Source organism: Kryptolebias marmoratus, linkage group LG14 (assembly GCF_001649575.2).
Source record: "Kryptolebias marmoratus isolate JLee-2015 linkage group LG14, ASM164957v2, whole genome shotgun sequence".
In the NCBI taxonomy this organism is placed as follows: Eukaryota; Metazoa; Chordata; class Actinopteri; order Cyprinodontiformes; family Rivulidae; genus Kryptolebias; species Kryptolebias marmoratus.
The window spans coordinates 2,662,096-2,668,156 of NC_051443.1; the positions used below are offsets into that span (position 1 = coordinate 2,662,096).

General features: G+C 41.2%; 1 protein-coding gene and 1 long non-coding RNA gene across 6 annotated transcripts in view; both read right to left on the reverse strand.

The window, feature by feature from the left end:
• The window catches only part of LOC112450074, a 7,365-nt gene extending 3,598 nt beyond the window's left edge, over positions 1 to 3,767 (reverse strand). Inside the window, exon 1 of the long non-coding RNA XR_005234035.1 lies at positions 3,645 to 3,767. This is a non-coding gene — a long non-coding RNA (uncharacterized LOC112450074). The remainder of the gene's footprint in view (positions 1 to 3,644) is intronic.
• The window catches only part of pi4kaa (phosphatidylinositol 4-kinase, catalytic, alpha a), a 222,391-nt gene that overhangs the window by 185,904 nt on the left and 30,426 nt on the right, over positions 1 to 6,061 (reverse strand). The gene's annotated exons all lie outside the window — the stretch shown is intronic.

The following is a 6,061-nucleotide window of genomic DNA, read 5'->3' on the forward strand; positions in this document are numbered from 1 at the left end:
GTTGTGCTGAAAAAAATGACTCCAAACATGGCAGGTTAAACCACTTTTAGGGTGAAATATAAAGCAAATTTAAAATAGTCCAAAAAACGTCCAGTTTCACCCTAGACCCCAGAGGGTTAAAACAGCAAGCTGTGGATGTGAGTTTAGTTTTGAGGGGGCAGCTTTGATTTTTATAGGATCTGTCTTCATCTGCCTGCTCTTGATAATGTGTCACCAGAATGAAACTAAAGAGACATGAAATTACATTTTTCTACCTTAACAGACATTTCTGTTGCAGGCACTGAAGAACCTTGTGAACATGAAGTTTGTGTTGTTCCTAATTATCTGAAAAGATCCAGATATAATTTAAATAAAAGTCTCTTAAGACATCATTCACTAGGGTTTGGAATACAACTGAAGCATTAGTAAGCCCAAAAGACATTATCAACTTCCTCAAAGCGGCCCGGCAGAGTGTTAAATTTCTGTCTGTAAGGCTGACACCCTGTCTACTTTCAAGACTAGGCTTAAGTCTTTCCTTGTTGATAAATACTATAGGCTTGGGTTTCCTGAGCTATCTCTTATGTTGCTGTAGGCTTAGACTGCTGGAGGACATCTACACACACACACCAGGATTTTATTTATGGACTTCTCATCAGCTTTCAACACAGTAAACAGCAACACTCTGTTGCACTGCTTCTCTGACCTTGGGGGTTACCTTGCACTGGTCTATGGACTTTTTAAAGGACAGACCACACACAGCAGTCAGTTTTCATCAAACTCACTCGTAAATAAAGACAAATAGGACTCCCAGTGATGTCATGACAAAAGCAGTGGCATATAAAAAGCGCCAAAACAATAAATAAGTGACAAAACTACTAGCCATCAAAATTTAAAAGTTCTATAACATAAGTACAAATCTACAACAAAGGGGAAGGAAAGGATCAAGACAAAGAAAAAGGAAAGAAACAAACTTCAAAAAGCTACTCTAGCTAGACAACTAGCAACACGTCCGTCAGATATGGAGGTACTGGACAAGAAACCAAGAACCAAGAAGTTTACAATCATACTAAGATTCTAAGATTACTCTCAAAAGTCTAGAGCAAGCTGTCATAGACATAAAAAATCAAATGGCAGTACATCAGGAAACAAATGAACAAATAGATGACAGTCACCAAGTGTAATTTACACCGATGCTCCACCAGATGGCAGTGTGATATCTGACTCGGCATGATACTGAACTGTCTGAAAAATACAAAGATCTTCAAAACAGAATGAGACAAAAAAAAAAAAAAAACTAAAGGTCTTTCAAGAAGTGATGGTAACAGTACGTTGAGTTTTATGAAGGAACTACTCCAGAAAATGCTTAAATTGCAGGCAGAAGAGAGTATTTATATCAAGAGAGGACACCGCTCAAGACCTAAAAACCCAACAACCCTCAGACTGATAATGGTGAGATTCCTCAATTCTGCAATGAAGAATCAGATGATACACCAGGCATGAAACCATGAAAAAATCTTCTTTTAAAGAAGTTGCTTTTTATCAAGATTACTCTAAATCTATACAAGAGGCAAGTGAAGGTTCTTGAGGTAGTAAAAACAAAAGCAAAATGCCTGTACCCAGCACAGTTAAAAGTACAAATGGAAATGGGAGAGAAAACCTTTGCAATATTCATAAGCACAACGTCTCTTCTTAAAGACTTTTGTGTCGACACCCGCTGTGGAGACAGAACAAACAGAGGAGAAGCTAGAAGAAGGATGGAGGAGCAAAGTTAAAAGGAAGTCAGACTCTGCAAGAATAAACTTAATTGTGAACATCAAGGAAAATCAAGAATAAAAATGGAGGTGAGAAGGTTACTTCTAAAAAACACATAATGAATAATAGATACTCTATAAATAAGAGATCGTTGTCACATACAGTATGTTTACATACTAAAATTAAAGGCTTCAGAGTTCAGATAGATGATGAGTTTAAGTTCTGTCTGAGTAAACTGCATCACTTATGTCGTTTTCACATTTGGATATAATATTGGTCATGTTTGTACTGTTTTCCTTTCCACAGAAAGGGTAAATCACACCAATCTGGCCCAAGGTCAACAGCGTCTGAACACAGATATTTTGCTGAGGACAAGAAGTAAGATGAAAAATCTGTTTTATGTCACAAAGTAAATGTTTTCCCTGACATTTTATGGACCAACGTTTGTTAATGTTGACACAATTTAAAATGGCATGTACAGTTATATATATACAGGTCTTTTTCTGTAAGTTAAACAGAAAATGTGTCTTATTTGACTTTTATCAGTCATAATGGAAGAGAGCTTAAGGGATGTTCTTTGTCTATATTGCCACACACACATAATTTGTGTATGTACATATGCTCAGTTCTGGACAAAGATAATTCTTCTGCATTTTGGTAGAGATTGGATGACATATGTGGAAGTTACACCAACAATTAGTGTCATGGCAAGATATTAAAATCTGCCACACCACAATGATCACGCCCTCCAGTGATAAGCCACAGGTTTCAGTATCACCTAACTTTCATATGTTGTATGTTATTTGACACAATTTTAAAAAAATATGGTGGAGCAGGTCAGAAAATGACATCTGTTAGAAAAACTTGTGACTTCCTGTTCTCAGTGGGTGGGCCTAAGGCAATGGTAGAATATTAGCATGTTGATATGTTGAGGACCAGATTATGATGAATTATTTGTACTTTAGTGCAGATCAGATGTTGTGTGTTGGAGTTAAAACAATTTTGGCCTACATTTCTGTATCATGGCAAAATAGTCTAGCCATGCCCACATCCCATTACGAAAACTCAAGCTTTTGATAACGTTTATTCCACCATGATTACTAGTCTACTGACTACATTTGAAGCCAATACTTCACAAGCTTTATGAGGAGTTTGTTCCAATACCCCAAAATTACATGTTTGATTCAAAATCACATCCTATTGGGTTTAGACTATACATTCCAGCAGACTATTTTGTGTACCTGTATGGGTTCTACATGCCTCCCAAATTTTACACCTCTAAGTAAAATTAAATTACTGTGCTGCCAAAATAGGTGACATGGTTGAACCATTTTCTAATGCCTATTGAAATCTTCACAGGATCAAAATGTTTACTTACTTTCCTATCCACAGAGCCACAAGCAAAAACATTATTGACCACTGCCAAAGCTGGGTGATATTATTATTATTATTATTATTATTATTATTATTATTATTATTATTATTATTATTATTATTATTATTATTATTATTATTATTATTAACAACAAAAACAACAACAACAACAACAACAACAATAATAATAATAATAATAATAATAATAATAATAATAATAATAATAATAATAATAATAATAATAATAATAATAATAATAATAATGAGGGTTGTACAGAGAGTAGATTTCATGAGATTTAGAAGTAGGTAAAGAAAACTTCTAAGTTAAAGACAGAATTTAAAACTTACTTCTTCGTCTCTCTCCAGTTCCAGCCCCATATTTTTCAATTTTTCCTCAAACTCTTCCCTCCTAACTGATTTGTGATCTTTTTGGCTGCAGAAGGTCTCTTCCAGACACCCCTTTTCCACATCAGCCACTGCTGATGATTGGCAGGAAGAGGGGTCTTGTTTTCCAGTTTGGAGCCGTTGGAGATCCCCACCTTGTATCTGGGTGCCATGGCTGTGGGTGACATCATTTTCAGTGAGTCGGTGCTCTGAATGTAGATTGGAGCGGCCCCCATCTGGCTCTTGAACAGGATATGTGAGAATGTAGTCCACACGCCGCTGGCCATCTTGGAAAAAGAGCCCATGCTGGCAGCTGGCATTTTCTTCTGCGGTCAGACCCTTCAACAGTAGACAGACTATGGTAATGATTGTGAATTTACGATGCAGAAAATATCACGTAGAAAGACCAATTTTGTTCACAGGAGTGTGTTATTGCTTAAAACATAATTAAACATCAATATTTTTTTTCTTTGGTAATATTTTTAAAAGATATTAATCTTGAAAGGGCTTGGCTGTGGATAATGCATTGGGGAGTTTCTGAGCTTTTTTTCTTGTTTTCTTATGTCCAAAAGAAAGATTTGAAACTTCAAGTGCACATGTGCACCACAGGGCATTGGGGGATCTGCAAAATAAAAAACTAGAGACAAAGCCATGTTATTGTTTGATTTTTTATTTTTAAATATTATTATTTACGTTAAACATCTGCAGAACAGTGGAGCAGTAGCTCTTGCTTCACAGTAAGGAGGCTACAGGTTCAAAACTCAACTGCAACCTTTCTTTGTGAAATTTCCATGTTCTCCCTGTGCATGAGTGGGTTTCCTCTCACAGACCATAAACATGCATATTAGGTTGATCTGAGATTGTGTGAATCCTTATTCCACATTCACACTGTTTTCCTGTTGTTGCTTTTTATGTTTGTTTGTCCGTACATTTTTTGCAATTTAACTACTTCTGCGCCCCCTCCCTGGGCTGCCACCTTATCGTGGTGGAGGGGTTTGAGTGTCCCAATGATCCTAGGAGCTATGCTGTCAGGGGCTTAATGCCCCTAGTAGGGTCACCAAAGGCAGACAGGTCCTAGGTGAGGGGCCCAACGAAGTGCAGCCCAAAGACCCCTTATGATGAGTCATATTGGACACAGTGTTCCCTCGCCCGGACGCGGGTCACCGGGGCCCCACTATGAAGCCAGGCCTGGAGGTGGGGCACGTTGGCGAGCGCCTGGTGGCTGGGCTTTCACCCATGGAGCCCGGCCAGGCACAGCCCGAAGAGGATACGTGGGTCCCCCTTCCCATGGGCTCACCACCTATGGGAAGGGCCAAAGGGTTCGGGTGCAATGTGAGATGGGTGGTGGCCAAAGGCGGGGACCTTGGCGGTCTGATCCTTGGCTACAGAAGCTGGCTCTCCGGACTTGGAATGTCACCTTTCTGGTGGGGAAAGAGCCTGAGCTGGTGTGTGAGGTTGAGAGGTTCCGGCTAGAAATAGTCGGGCTCACCTCAACGCACAGTTCTGGCTCTGGAAGCAGTTTTCTTGAGAGGGGTTGGACACTCTTTCACTCTGGAGTTGCCCACGGTGAGAGGCGCCAAGCAGGAGTGGGCATACTTGTTGCCCCCCATCTTGGTGCCTGTACGTTGGGGTTTACCCCGGTGAACGAGAGGGTAGCCTCCCTCCGCCTGCGTGTGGGGGGACGGGTTCTGACTGTTGTTTGCGTTTATGCGCCAAACAGCAGTTCAAATTACTTTTTGGAGTCCTTGGAGGGATTACTGGAGAGTGCCCCTCCTGGGGACTCCCTTGTTCTGCTGGGGGACTTCAACACACTATGTTCAAACATAAGGGTGTCCATATGTGCTCTTGGCACCAGGACACCCTAGGTCGCAGTTCAATGATCGACTTTGTTGTCGTTTCATCTGATCTGCGGCCGCATGTTTTGGACACTCGGGTGAAGAGAGGGGCGGAGCTGTCAACTGACCACTACCTGGTGGTGAGTTGGCGCCGATGGTGAGGGAGGATGCCGGTCAGACCTGGCAGGCCCAAACGTATTGTGAGGGTCTGTTGGGAACGTCTGGTGGAGTCTCCTGTTAGGCAGAGCTTTAAGTTCCGGGAGAACTTCCAACATGTTCCGGGGGAGGCGGGGGACATTGAGTCCGAGTGGGCCATGTTCCGTGCCTCCATTGTTGAGGCGGCTTATCGGAGCTGTATCCACAAGGTGGTTGGTGCCTGTCGTGGCGGCAACCCTCGAACCCGCTGGTGGACAACGGCGGTGAGGGATGCCGTCAGGCTGAAAAAGGAGTCCTATTGGGCGTTTTTGACCTGTGGGACTCAGGAAGCAGCTGACGGGTACCGGCAGTCCAAGCGGCATGCGGCTCGGTAGGTAGGTAGGTAGGTAGGTAGGTAGGTACATTTATTTATATAGCACTTTTCAGCACAAGGCGACTCAAAGTGCTTTACAACACAAGAACAAAATTACAGACAANAGTTACAGAACATGATAATGAACAAAATTACAGACAGGTACAAGATACAATGATAACTAATTGTCTAAATAAGCTAAGCTAAACCAACAGATCTAAGCATGACT